We start from the raw sequence: 15,491 nt of genomic DNA on the forward strand, positions 1-15,491 counted from the left end.
TTAAATAATGAGCAAATGTTCCAGTACTTTCTTTTGTTTTAAAGAAACTACTCTTCCATTTAATGTTTCCTCTAATTACTATTGTACCTTTATACAAAAAAATTTAAGAAGAAGGGTGAATACTTTGGACTGAGGTTCTTTTCTTCCTTAGTAAAGAAGAGGTGTCCTTTTGTATTTTGTGAAGTGGGTATCCAGCTAAAATTAAGGAGGTGAAAGCCCAGGGGACTTGCTTTCACCTTCTTCTACTTCCCTAAAGGCATGTTATTTTAAAAAGAAACTAACAAAAGTACTAGCAGGTTAGATAGACAGACAGACAGGTAAGTAGATAGATGATAGATAGATAGACAGACAGACAGACAGACAGATAGATGATAGATAGATAGATAGATAGATAGATAGATAGATAGATAGATAGATAGATAGATGATAGATAGATAGATAGATAGATAGATAGATAGATAGATAGATAGATAGATAGATAGATAGATAGATAGATATTCCTTCAAGCTAGATTCAAGCATTCTTTTCATAGAGGCACGACTTTCAGAAATTTTATTTGTGCAGAAAAATAAGTAAATAAATAAGAGCCTACATATTTTTCATCATCTTACAACCAGCTGTTAAGATAAACCTGGGATTGACTATTGGTTTCATCAATCATATTGGAGCTGATCTTGCTCAAGCCAATTGAGAAAATAATGGAATAAGCCATTATTTGTGTCACTTCCTACCCAGTTCTAAACCTCCTATTTCTCCATCTGACCTGAAAGAGCAAACTATTCCACTGGAGATCAGACATGCAAGACTGTGGCTTTAAAATTAAGATGATGACCTGGTAGGCTAGGCATTTATACTTAATAACATTGTCAAGGATATAATGTGTTCAGTAAAGGTATGATGATGACCATTTGGTCATTTCCACATCTAAGACAAGTAGAAACAAACTTGGAGATGAACAAAGAGGGTTTTGAATTAGACAAGGGGCCCTTAACCATATTTTTTTTGCTGTCATTGACTCCTTTGTCAGTCATATGTGTGTATGTAGATAGATACGCAGATAAACTACTTAGACAACTAGACCATGTACATTAACTAATTCCTCCATCTTTCCTTGATTTTTCCTCTACTTACCCTTCCTCCTTCCTTTTTATTTTTTCTTATTGAACCAGAATTATAGCTAATTATAGCTCTTCTTTGCAAATTTGACTAACTCCATGACCTTTGTGACATTGGGATTCAGAATCTTTATAACACCCCCAATAAAATGTACATTATGAAGCTTTTGTTTGATCACTTTAGTTACCTTTTTATTTTTGTCTTGACTCGTTTATTTGTATTTCAAGATTCTTTTTAGCTCTTTTTTCCCCATCAGGAACATTTAGAAGTCCTCAATTTTATGGAAAATCCATTTTTTCATTGTTGAATTAAACTAAATTTTGCTGGTTAAGTTATTATTGATTATAGACCTTTATCTTTTTGCCTTTTGCAATATCTCATTCCTTGTTCATCACTACTTTTTAATGCTAGCCGCTAAATCTTGTGAAATTCTAATTGTGGCTCTTCAATATTTCATGTCTTTCTTTTTTGGTTATTTGTAGTATTTTCTTTTTTTACTAGAAGCTCTGGGTTTTGTCAATGGCATTCTAAGAGTTTTCACTTAGGTGTTTATGGAAATGATTGGTAGATTCTGTTTTCAAAACATCCTCTTGTACCAGTGTGAGAAGTTTTCTTTTAATGGTTTCTTGAAATATGATCTCCAGGTTTGGTTTGGTTTTTTTTGGAGGGGGGTGGATGGAAAAGGATTTCAAGTAATCCTACAATTTATAAGTTATTTCTGCTTGATCTAATTTCCAGGTCAGTTTTTTTATGTTCTATCTTACATTTCCCTCTGTTTTGCATTCTTTTGATTTAGGAATTCTTGGCTGTATCCTGGAGTCATTAATTTCTGTTTATTCCCTTCTGACTTTATGGAGTTTATTAACAGGTTAAGATTTTGTAGATCTTCTATTAAGCTCTTGATCTTTTCTTTTCCCAACTCTAGTTTCCATTCATAGCTATAATTCTTGTACAATATTTTTAAACTATTGCATCATTTCTTCAAAGAATTCTAATTTTTCTTGTCATCAAGCTTTTATTTTTTTTCTTTGAGGTTTTGATTGTGGGTGTATTCAGTTTTTCATTTCTCCTAAGTTTCTGTCTTGGTCATCCTTGGCATCATAAAAATCCTTTTTTTGTGGTTTACTCAGTTTTATTATTTCAACCTCAGAAGTAGAGTTCTAGGTCACTACTCCTGTGGGGAATCAAATCAAGTTGAAGACTTTTTCTTTATACTACAGGTCTTTCTTTAAGATAGGTTCTCCCCTTTTTTGGATTAGGGTTTCAAACCATGCCTTATCTTCCAACAAAGACACCAAAGTTCTTCTCTCCTGTGATCAATCTTAGTTGACACTTCCTTTGGATGCCAAGAGTGAAAAAAGAGAAGCCTTTTCTTTAGCCCTCCATTAAATCTGTAGTTGCCTTCCTCTAGTGGGATAGCTAGTTAAGGCCTTTTGTTTGTGGGAAGAAGGATGATGGAGTGGTTTTTAATTTTTATTTACCTCATGATGCTAAGATCCTTTCCTTACATAACCAGATAAGACTCATTTTCTCTCCCTCTTGGATTTTTGCTCGTTTTGTTTTTTCTCTAAAAGCAATAGGCAGCTAGTCTGGAAGCTTTATTTTTTCACACTAAGGTGTTTTGTTCTGTTTTCATTTTCACTTAGTAGGTAGGCTTTTTCTTTTATTACTGTGTGTTTTGTTTTGTTTTAACCTTAGCAGGAAGTCTTTTGGATTTTATCTGTCAGGAGATTTCTTGTCATTGAAGATTTTTTTTCTTAATTTTTATCTGTCAAGGGGTCTAGCTTACGTAAGAGGATAAGTTGTTTAGTAATCAGATTGTTTAGTGGTAGGAAAAAAGTTGAACCTTTCCTTCTTTCTGTTATCTTGGTCTCCTACATATGTTTATAAACCCTAGAAAACATAGGAACAGATGATCATTTTCTCAATATGGAAAACATATATCTAAAATGAACTGCTATTAAAAGTGAGATCGATAAGTTAGAATCATTTCATCAAAATCAAGGGAGAAATGGGGATGTTCATTGTCATCAATTCTATCTGACATAGTGCTAGAAAATTATAACAATAACAAAAGGAAAATAACAAAATAAACTTAGGAAAAGAAGAAGCAAAATCATCACTTTTTCAGATAATATTATGGTGTACTTAAAGAACCCTTAATAATGAATTGAAAATTAATTGAAATGTTAACTTCATCAAATTTACAGGACATAAAATATTCATAAAAATTATCAGTAGTTCTATATGATACCAATAAAACCCAACAGAAAGAAATACAAACTAAAAATCTTTTAAATATTATTACAGAATGTATAAATATTTGGGAGTTTATTTACCAAGACATACACAAAAACAATATGAATACAACAACAAAGCACTATTTACAGAAATAAATTGGTGAACCTGTAAATAAGTATAACCATTCTGGAAAGCAATTTGCAATTATACACAAAAAGCTACCTTTTGACCCAACTATGCCACTGCTTACCCTACAATGAAAAGAGATTTAAAAAATATAAAAAGAATCTATATGCACAAAAATATTTATGGCAGCTCTCTTTGTCATGATTTTTTAAAACCTGGTAATTAAAGGGATGTTCATCCTTTATGGAAAGGCTAAATAAGTTGTGGCATATGAATGTGATGGAATTTGATTGTGCTGTGAAAAATGAGGAAATTGATTATTTCAAGGAGACATGGAAAGACATACAAAATGATAAAGAGTGAAGAAAGTTGAACCAAAAGATAATTTATAACAACAATATCATAAAAATGAATAATTTTAAAGACTTTTATAAACTGATGAATGAAATTAACAGAATCAGGAGAATAATTTATACAACACTGTAAAGACAACTTTCTATTTTTCCATTTTATATTGATTAACAGGATTTTGTTTGTTGTTCATCAGTGCACATGTTGGATCTCCCCAATAAATTCCTTCGGGATGGTACTATAATTTTTGAATTTGTAGTCGCGGTGTCTTTTACTTATAGATATTTAATAAGTATTCGCTGAATTGAGTCACAATCAGAAGAGTATATATGTAACATTCAGAACACATAATAAAAATCTTTAGATTTTTTTTAAACCTGAATGAAAAAAAAAGTTGATAAAAATTACACAACTTAAGAGCTCAATTGATGAAGATCTCTTCTAAATAGAAGAGCCCACTTCACTTATCTGAAATAAAAATAAAATACAGACTAGCATTAGCATGTTCAAATAGAATGAATTTTTTGAATTAAATTTGTTTTCTAGGAATCTTTTATTGGAAAACTGGTGACTTGAGCTGGTCAAAAGAAGGGCCAAGAAAGGAAATAGGATAGAGAAATTAAATAATGTTGTAAAGCTTTTTTAAACCAATTTCTTATTTTTCATATAGTAATTTCATGAAAGATATGGTTTACCTCCACTCAATGTCATTAACTTTATTGAAATTTCATGACTGATCAAAAAGTCCCCAGGGGATATCCAGGAGAGATCCTACAACTGTAAGTATAGTCAATCAGAGGCAATGGGACTCAGTTGGGATGCTAGATGCAGTCATGTGTACATGCCCTTTCCTGGTCAATCCAATGGAAAGCCAATGCAGTCTAAGAATTTCAGAGGCCACCGAGACTAATAGATAGCTAAACAGGAATATTTAACATTACCCCATTATCACTAAACCTTTAGTGAAGGCCCCTAGCCCATTCTGATTTGGAACAACTTGGATTGTTTTCCCTTATTTGAGGAATTAAAATTACTCTCTCTTTGACTGCCACCCATTTTTCCTAGTTCTGCCCTCTGGGGCCAAACAAAACAAGCCTAATCTGTCTTCTACATGACAGCTTCTCAAAACTTTAGATAGCTATCATGTCCTCACCAAGCTTTATCTTCTTTAGGTAAAACATTGCCAGTTACTTCAACAAATACTTCTACGTCATGGTTGCCAATACCTTCATCCGACTTGGTTTCCCTCCTCTGGATGTGATTCAGAATGCGACACCCACATAACTGAACTTTCAATGCTGACAGTTTGATTATTGGTCATTTTTTTAACCTCCCTGAGCTGCCATTCCATCAACTTCAAAATGCACAAGAGGGAGCATGGCTCAATAGATAGAGGGCAATACCTGTAAAGTCCTTGGCACAGTTCTTGGCATATAGTAAATGCTTAATAAAGGCTTATTCCTTTCCCTTCCCTCTCTTCTTGGAGTCAGGAAGATGAATGGAAATCCAGCCTTGGACACTGTGTGGCCCCAGGCATGTCCCTTAAAATGTGTGCCTCAGTTTATTCATTTGTAAAATGAGGTTGTTGTGAAAATCAAATGAGATAATATATATAAAGCTCTTCATAAATCTTTAAGTGCTATTGAAATACTAGCTGTTATCATCATCATCTGAATGTCAAGGTTCTAGGACCCTTAATCTGGATTCCATACCTTTATGCAGTCCTGTATTACTAATTCTTTGGACTCTTAGGTTGGACTGTTGAGAAAAGTCACTGGTCACTAGTGAGTCATAGGACAATGCAAAACTCCACCTAACTTCTGAATTACTCAGATAATTGTAGTAATTTGGTTTTATGGCCCTATTCAGCCATGTCTCCACATACATAATTTCCCAATAATCTATACTTTAGAGTCTAGAGTAGACCATACCTTCACCTGGAATGATTTAGCTCATACGATTGAAGATTTGGAGCTACCACATTTCCCTCATTTCTTCCCCCCCCCCCATTTTTCAAATGCTTTATTAAGTTCAGATTTACATCATTCATTTCCACCAGATTTTGAGTTACAAATTTTCTCCCCATTTTTCCCCTACCCACCACCCCAAAATAGCAGTCCCACAGGATATCCCCTCCTCCAATCAGCTCTCTCCCATATTTTCTCCCATACCCCTTTCGACATTTCCAGTAGGTCATGGTGGATCTCTATGCCCCAGTGCCTGCTGTATATCTTATTTCCCAATTACATGTAAAATAGTATTAATAATAGAATGTGTGTGTACATACATATATATATGTGTGTGTGTGAACATTTGATTTTAAAACTTTGAATTCCAAATTCATTCCTTTCCTCCCTTGTCACCCACTTACTGGGAAGATAAGCAGTCCAGTATAGGTTGTACATGTGTAGCTAATGCAAAAACAATAACATAGTAGATATATTATAAAAGACTAACTATATTTCCCTCCCTCCTATCCCACCTCCCACTTATTCTATTCTCTACTTTGATCCCATCCCTTTTCAAAACTGAGTGCTTCCAACTTCCTTCACCCGCAGCCTTCCCTCCCTTCCATCATCCCCCCTTTCACACCCTCCCCCCTACTCTCCTGTAGGGTGAGATACCCTATTTAGTGTGCATTTAATTCCCTCTCCAAGCCAAATTCAATGAGAATAAGGTTGACCCATTCCCTTTTGCCTTCCTATTCTTCCCCTCCATTGTAACCATTTTCCTTTGCCTCTTCTATATAAGATAGTGTACCCCATTCTGTCTCTCCCCATCTCCTCTCATTATATTCATCTCCCAGCTCTTAATTTCTCCTTTTAGGTATCATCCCTTCCTATTAAATTAGTCCTGTGCCCCCTATCTATGTATACCTGTAAACATATATATACACATTGACATATGTATTCATATGCCCATATACCCTTTTTCAGCAAGAATGCTTAAAAGTCCTCTATTGCACTGAATGACCATATTTTCCCCTGAAACATGATACTCTGTTATACTGGGTAGGTGACTCTTGGTTTTAATCCCACCTCCTTTGCCCTCCAGAATATCATATTCCAAGCCCTTTGATCCCTCAGTGTAGAAGCTGCCAGATCCTGGGTTACCCTGATTGTGTTTTCACAATATTCAAATTGTTTTTTCCTGGCTGCTTGTAATATTCTCTCCTTAATCTGGGTATTCCAGAACCTGGCTATAATATTCCTAGGAGTTTTATTTTGGGTATCTTTCTCAGGAGGTGATCAGTGGATTCTTTCAACCTCTATTTTGCCCTCTGGTTCTAAAACATCAGGGCAGTTTTCTTTGAGAATTTCCTGGAGGATGATTTCTAGGTTCTTACTTTGATTGTGGCTTCCAGGTAGTCCAATAATTTTTAAATTATCTCTCCTGGATCTATTTTCCAGATCAGTGTTTTTTTTTTTCCCATGAGATATTTCACATTGCCTTCTAATCTTTCATTTGTTTGGATCTGTTTAACAGCATCTTGATTTCTCATAAAGTCATTAGCTTCCATTTGCTCCAATGTAATTCTGAAGCAATGATTCTCCTCAGTGAGCTTTTGAGATTCTTTTTCCATCTGGCAAATTCAGCTTTTTAAGGCATTCTTCTCCTCATTGCCATTTGAGTTAGTCTGTTTTTTAAGGTGTGATTTTCCTCAGTCAGGCTGTTGACTCTCATTTCATAATTTTCTTGCATCGCTCTCATTTCTCTTCCCAATTTTTCTTCCACTTCTCTTGTCTGCTTCTTAAAGTCCTCTATGGCTGGTAACCAGCTCGTATTTTCCTTTGAAACTTTTGGTGCCAGAGTTCTGACTTCACTGTCTTCCTCCTCTTCCATGCTTTGCTCCTTATTTGTCCCAAAATAGGAGTCTAATGTTGGAATCTTCTTTCTGCTTTGTTTCCTTTGCCTGGTCATGTTGTCCCTCAGTCACTTGACCCCTGGGCTTTTTGCCACAGTCGGATTCTGCCCCCAGACAGGGGAGCTTTTTTCCCAAATGCTGGGGTTTTCTCAGCTGCTGGAGTTATTAGATGGGTGCCCTCTCTGAGGCCTCCACATGCTCTGGCAAGCTGGACATACACCCCAGGACCTCCACCCTAGACTGCAATCCAGATCCAAGTGAGTTAAAGCAAGAAGGATTACCCCTCAGACTGGTCGCTTGGTCCCCCTACATTCTGCAGGACAGGAGCTGAAGCTGCCACATGGCACTGGCTGGCTGTACTGGGCATCTCAGTGGTTTCTTGCCCCAGAGGCAAAAGCCAATGCACTCCCACTTACTGGGTCCCAAAGTCCAGACTGCACTGACCACTCACTTTGTCCTTTGTATCTATGTGTTGATAATTCTGGAAATGACCACAGCTGCTGCTGATCTGGTGGCTGCTCAGACCTGCCCTGGGGCTAAAAGCTCTGGCTAATACAGGCCTGGGATCAGCTCCCAGAGCTCTGTGCTGGCCAATTTCTCTCCACCTGCCAGGCTGTCCTTAGTGGGAGGTTAGCTTCTCTGTGTCATTTTGTGGGTTCCACAGCTCCAAATTTGTTCAGAGTCCCCTTTTTACATTGATTGGGGAAGGTGGAAGCTGGAGCGTCTTGGAGGTCCTGCTGCTACTCTGCCATCTTGACTCTGTCCCCTAAAGACAACTTTTAAGCCATAAGAACTATGATCACTTTATTGACCTTCCATAATTCCAGAGGACCAATGATAAAATATGCTACCCATCTTTTGTCAGAAATGCAATAGATTAAAATTATAATATATATATGAATGTTTATATGCATGTCTACATATTTATGCAAACATATGCAAATATATAGATATTTGTATGCAGTTAATAAGAGAATTTGTTTTGTTGCCTGCATATTTTTATAAGAAGTTTCTTTTTTCTTTTCCTTTTTTTTTGCCATCGGGTTGAGGGAGGTGGGAGGAAAAGAAATAGATTTCTGTCTTTACAGTAGAGTGGGGCTGACATGGATTTGTACTTCAGGAAAATCATTTTGGCTACTTGAATGAAAGATGGATTTAAGTGGAGAAAGACTTGAGGCAGGGAAACCAATCAGAAGGCTGTTGAGTAGATGTGTAAGTGTAGATAGATAAAGATTAGATGGAAATTAATTGTGAACAAGACATTTTGGCATGTAAATTGGACGTGGTTCTGAAAACAAGGCTTCTGTGAAAACTGATTGTTCATTTCTATTCTTATTATACAAATTAATCTATTAGCAGGCACTATAAAAACATCTCATTGGTAAAGCCAGATGTTGTGAATACAGAAATGACAAAATTTAGCAACACATGGAATATGTGGATTAAATGTTAATAAATGGTCAAGGGTGACACTGAGGTTTGAACCCTGGGTGACTGAGAGGATGGTGGTGCCCCAGACAAAAATGGAGAAATTGGGAAGAGGGGAGGTTTTAGAGGAAAAAGTAATGAGATCCTTTTGAACTTTTTGAGCTATTAATCTTTAAATGTCTATAATACCTCCAATTCAAGATGTCTAATAGAAAGTTGGTGACTAAAGAGCAGAGGGCAGGATGGATGTTAGGGCCAAATAAACATGTCAGTGAATCAGCAGTATAAAGCCATAATGAACTCATGGGAGCTGTTGACAACATCAAGTAAGATGGTATAGGAGAAGAGGAGAGAGCCCAGGATAGAACCTTGGTAAGACTCACATTTAATGGGCATGACATGGAGAAAGATGGTCAGACATATAGGAAGAGAACCAGAAGAAAACAATGTCATAAAAATGTAGAGAAAAAAAGGTTACTTTTATCCATTGATTTAATTTAATTTACAAATTCAAACATGAACTCATTAGGTTCTCTTTGGTATATATTAAGAATTTTTACACCTTTTACATAAAAGTGACATTTTAAATGAATATTGAATATCAGGAAGAATATTGCATATTGAATATTCTATCAGGATGTTGTTATTTAATATGTTTCTCAGTAGAACCATGCAGTTTTGTGTTGTCCATATACAACAAGTAATTAATAAGATGCTTTGGTTCAACTCCCTGTTTAATTTGAAAGTCATATTTCGTTCTATTCAAGAGAGATGTTGATAAATTCACAGCTAGGAAGAACTATCATCAGTTTCAATAGCTGTCTTTAAAATGCTGTCTTAACTAAAGTGCACTTTACACTGTGTTGAAAACATATTTTAGGTAGAGAGCAATTTTATATGTACATCTCAAATTCTCAAATATTCTCACACTTCATAGTACTATTTTATATGTCTATAGTACATGAATTGGCCATGAGACATCATTAAAAATATCAATATTGTTTTTGCATCTATTTAACTCTAAGATAAACTTTCTGGAATTAATGCATGTAGATTTTCTTTTTAAAAATAAATTTATATTGATAACTTTAGATTTCTCCTTTTATCCATTTCTCTCTACCTTCAAGACACACCCCTTGTAACAAAGATTATTTTAAAAAGAAAAATATTCATAAATTTAATGAACACATCATAAAAGACTGGTATTATATGCAATGTTACACACTTGGACATGCCAACTTTAGCAAAAGAGTAGAGGGAATTATATTCTCATCTCTTCTTCAGTACCAAAATTGTTCTTTATAGTGTCACAAAATTCAATTTCCATTGTCTCTTTGCTCCTTTCATTTTTAGTAGCTTTTTTGTATATTGTCTTCTTGGCTCTATTTACTTCCTTTTCAATTTACATATATTTTCCATTCTTCTCTGTATTAATTCTTTTCTTCATTTCATATAACATAGCAATATTCCATTACACTCATGTACCATAATTTGTTTAGGCATTCCATAACCAATGACCAGCTTTCTTTCTAGTTCTTTACCACAAATAATTACAACCATAAATATTTTGGTGTATATGAAGCCTTTCTTTTTGGTAACAATGTTCTCAGGGCATGTCTAGCAATATAATCCTTGAGTCAAAGGGTAGGTAAATTTTGTTCTTTTTATTTGTAGAACTCCAAATTGCTTTCCAGAATAGCAAACCAATCCATGTGATAGTGTTCAAGTTTAGATTTCTTATGCACTAGAATTCTTCAGCTTTTCTCTCTTCAAATTGAAGTAACTATCCAATTTACACTCATTTCATCTAGTCTGGATTTAGGAAATAATTTATTTATTCCATCTGCCCTGCACTGATCTGCAATACTATGTTGTGAAATTTGGAACGGAAGATTTTATTGACCAAAAGGGGGATGAACTCCTTGCTTACAACAGATAAAATATTTTTTTTCAATTTCATTATGATACAGTACTGACATAATACAAATATTCATATCTTTAGTCCATTTCATGCACTCTTATGATTAGCCCTTTTCAGTGATCATCACTACCTACACTGAGTCATTTCAATGGGTGGAGTGCTTGCATTTCTGATTTATTCCAATATATTTTCTCTTACTATGACACCAAAAGATGAAAGAGCACCAGTCACAGACCAAATTCTCTCAGCTTGTTTCCTCAGACATAAGTTGAGTCTTCAGAGGGTGGCTGCTACCTACTTTAGGCTCTGGTAATAATAACTATGGGTATGCACTACTACTGTAACACCATAATTCATGAAACACAATGGTATAATTCCTAATATCAGTTATCCAGTAGACACAATTTGATTTTAGTAAAGGCAAGATGGCATAATAAAAATAATCCCCCCAAAAAAACCTGAGGATAACTATCCAAAAAATACACATGGAATCCATGGGAACAGTAGACTCAAACTAACATTCAAAGAATATATCAAACTGAGGCACATGTTAAAATGCTTGTGTGCTAAAAGAAACTTGCAAATCTTGGTACTGAAGGGCATGGAAATACTTTCTCATTTCAGAGTTCTCACACAGCTCTCTTTGGATATAGTGTCTCTACTGAGTGGGTAATTGGTCTGTGTTCCTAGAATCTGCTGTCTTTTGTAGTTAACTCTCTTCTCTGCTGCCAGGGTCTTGAAGTTGCTTGCTTTAAGTGACTACTACTCTGTATCCATGTCTATCTGAAGTATGTCTCTTCTCTCTATTGGATGCAATATATGCTACTGGGAGAGAAAGATAATTAAATTCATTCTTTCTCCCATCCGAGGGTTTCCTCCACAGGCAACTCACAACTTGCAATTTCTCTCACTCTTCAACAACTGAAATTCATCCATGTGCCAGCTATTTAAAGTCCACAAGGAAATGGCTGTTTCACATACTCAACAAACTGAGTTGTTATCAATAAAATCAGAAGGTGTTACACCTTATTAACATTTTGTAACTTCATTATATGTGACAACATTCTAGGTGGTGCAATGGAAAGAGTTCTAGGCTTATAGTCAGGAAGACCTAAGTCAAATCCTGTCACAACCATTTAGTTATTGTGTGATCCATCCTGGGCAAGTCACTTAACCTCTTTCAACCTTAGTTTCTTTAACTGTAAAATGGCAATAATAATAGCATCTATCAATTGAAATAACATGTAAAGTTCTCTGTAAGCTTTTAAATGCTATATTAATGCCACCTATTAGTATCATGTACTATGGCAACATGATTTGGGTAGAGAGGATGAAAATAAATCACATTAACCCACACATATACCTTACAAAAGCACGTTATGATTATTTTCAGTTTTTAAAAGTTTCAGATAAAAAAAACTACTACATTTGAGAGCTAATGTAGAATACTGGAAAGAATAATGACCTTGAAGTCAGAAGACCTGGGGTCAAAGCTTACTTTTTATACTTACTAGTTGCACAACTGTGGGTATGGAATAAATTTTCTGAGATTATTTCCTAATCTATAAAATGGAACTAATGATCCTTATACAGCCACCCTCTTGACTTTGTGTTCAACTTGCCATTGACCTTGGCTCCAGGGGCTGAGACACCCCTCCAAAGGAGAGCACCTGTTTGTGGGTTTTTGCACTGCTACTTTCAATTTTCCCTGAGATTGTGTGGTTGACAGCCAAGCTGGGCTTGTGGTGATTGAGTTTGATTTCTTTGACTAGTTTCCTCTTAGCCTTGCTGTGATAGTCCCCTTTGTCACTGTTGCAGTGTACTTCACCATTTTGGACAGTGAAGGTCTCACTTCACGCATTTTTTTTTTTTGGCTCTGGCTGCATTCGCACCCAGAGAAGACATCCGAGTGATTCCATTTACTTTAGAAACCTATTTGTTTAAGTCCTGAGCTGTTCTATGGAGAATGGTTATTGTAAGGAAAATGCATTTTTAGATGTGGGTTTATTAATGAGGAATCATAACATGTGAAGGTCTTACTATTATCGCAGGATTTAGATTTGAAAAGGATCTTAGAGTTCAGCCCCCTTGATTTTTAAATTAGAAACTAAAGCATTATAAAAGTGAGGTGACTTGTCCAAGAGCACAAAAGCAAGGATTCAAATTCAATTCCTCCTTTTCTAAATCCAGTGTTTATTCCAGTATAACATACTAATTCTTTCACTTTTAAGTTGCTGGGGCATAATATGGCTGGGTTCTCATCAAAATAAAAAACAAAACAAAACAAAATTTTACCTGAAGTTCCCACATAAAAAAAAATAAAAATAAATCTAGAGGAAAAAAAGAAAAACATCTCAGCTGTCTATAAGGAGTCAAGGTGTATCAGTTCACATCAGGCTATTGGAGACAAGCAGTCAGTTCCTGCCTGCAGACATATGCTGGTCAGAGCTTTAACAACGTTCAGGACAGCCCTAAGAAAGGAAGTAGGAAAAGGAACAGGCAATTGGACTTGTTGTGTTCCTGTTGGCCCTATGGTTTGCAAAAAGTGTCCAGGTGCCAACTGCCACTTACTCTACTACTCTCCAGTAGAGGAGAAACATTTTTTTTTGCTAACTAGAGCTGAATTTCCACCTCTTCTTTTACCCCTACCAAGAAAGCACTCAAAGCATTAAACATTCACACACACACACACACACACAAACTCAGCCACCGACCTGCACTACCCAACATACATCTGTAAATCCTTCAAGGACAAATGGAGCAGATGCCAACTGGCTCTTTTGGGGGGAAGTGTACAGCAGCTGGCCAATTGACTGCTCATAGATCATTCACACTGCAATAGGAAGCAAACCTTTTGCTACGATTACCCTTTAATCTCTAGTGTTTACCCCCAGAAATAAACTAAAGGCAACTATAAAACACCCATTTCCACAATGTCAAGTACACATCTGCAGACACTGAGAATGGTGGGAGTGACAGGGCTGCCAGTTGACTTGTGCAAGAGGATAATTAAGGGCCAACTAGAAGATAGTTTAATAGTCACAATGGAACTAGAATTGGGCTTCTGTTTGCAAATGCTTCATACATATTCTATTATTTACTCTCAATATATAAGATGCTCCCAGCAAGCATTTTTCCACAGGCTGCCCATCATCAATGATCATAAATAGGAAATCATTCACATTCATTCTTGGATATGTGCTTATGGGACTAAGAAGGTATTTGGGAAGCTCAGTTGATTAGTTCATTCATTCATTCAACAAATATTAGTTGAGCACATTCTATGAATATATAAAACTGTACCAGTGTAATAGTAATGAAATTTGAAGATGCCTTTGTATTGTTAAGCTTACCAGCCACTAAGAAAAGTGAAAATTATAAATTACATGACCTCTGACTTTAAGGAGTTTAAAAATTAATAGTGGATATAAGATAAACTCAAAAGAGCATTACAAAAGAGAAGACAATGATGATAATCCTGAACATTTATATAGTATTTCAAAATTTACAAGAGTGCTTTCCCCACAAAAATAGAATGAAATAGACAATGCAACTAATATTACTCCCATTTAATAGATGTTATGAGTAAAGAATATTAGTCTTCAAAGAACTGAATTTATAGGTGAACCAAAGAACTATGGAAAGATGTGAGGTGAACATTGATACATAGGTAATACAGTGGGTAGAGCACTGGACTTAGATAAAACAAGACCTGAGTTCAAATTCTGTCCTCAGACACATGCTAAGTAAAAGTAGGTGAGTAACGCTACCTGCCTCAGTTTCCTTATATGTAAAATAAAGATAATGACAACTATCAGAGTTGTAAGGACAAAATGAGAATATTAGATATTTAAAATATTAGAGTGCTACAAAAGACTAAGGCTCAGCACAATGCCTGGAACATAGAAGGTGCTTAATAAATACATATTGACTGACTGACTGTCTGAAGAACTTCACCTAGAAGTTATATTAAAATTTTTGTCTATGAGATCTAAGAAAATGGAACAGGCATATAGAGAGTAAGGGATAGCAACAGGACAGGCAATGTGTGCCATTACTATCCACACAAAAATAATGATAATAAAATAACAGCTGACATTTACATGATCCTAGAAGACTTGCAAAATGCATCTCATTTTATGCTTACAACAATCCTTTGAAGTAGGTGCTATCATGATCCCCGCTTTACAAATGAGGAAAATGTAACTAAAGCATTCTTCAGGATTCATACAACTAGCTGGTAACTTTCTGAGACAAGATTCAAACACAGGTCTTCCTACCTTCTAGGCCAGCTCCCTATGCTGCTTCCAAAGAAAGTTATAGCAAGGAGCACTGAATGTTTACTGGACTCACTATGGTAAGTTTGTAAGAGGACATGGACAAGAATGACCCAAAATAACAAAGTGTAGATGAATTGTAATTTCCACCTCTGAAGGACATACT

The sequence above is a fragment of the Petaurus breviceps genome, unplaced genomic scaffold, assembly GCF_028583685.1.
Source record: "Petaurus breviceps papuanus isolate PSGF00001 unplaced genomic scaffold, PetGlider_PUasm1.0 90925, whole genome shotgun sequence".
Taxonomy (NCBI): Eukaryota; Metazoa; Chordata; class Mammalia; order Diprotodontia; family Petauridae; genus Petaurus; species Petaurus breviceps.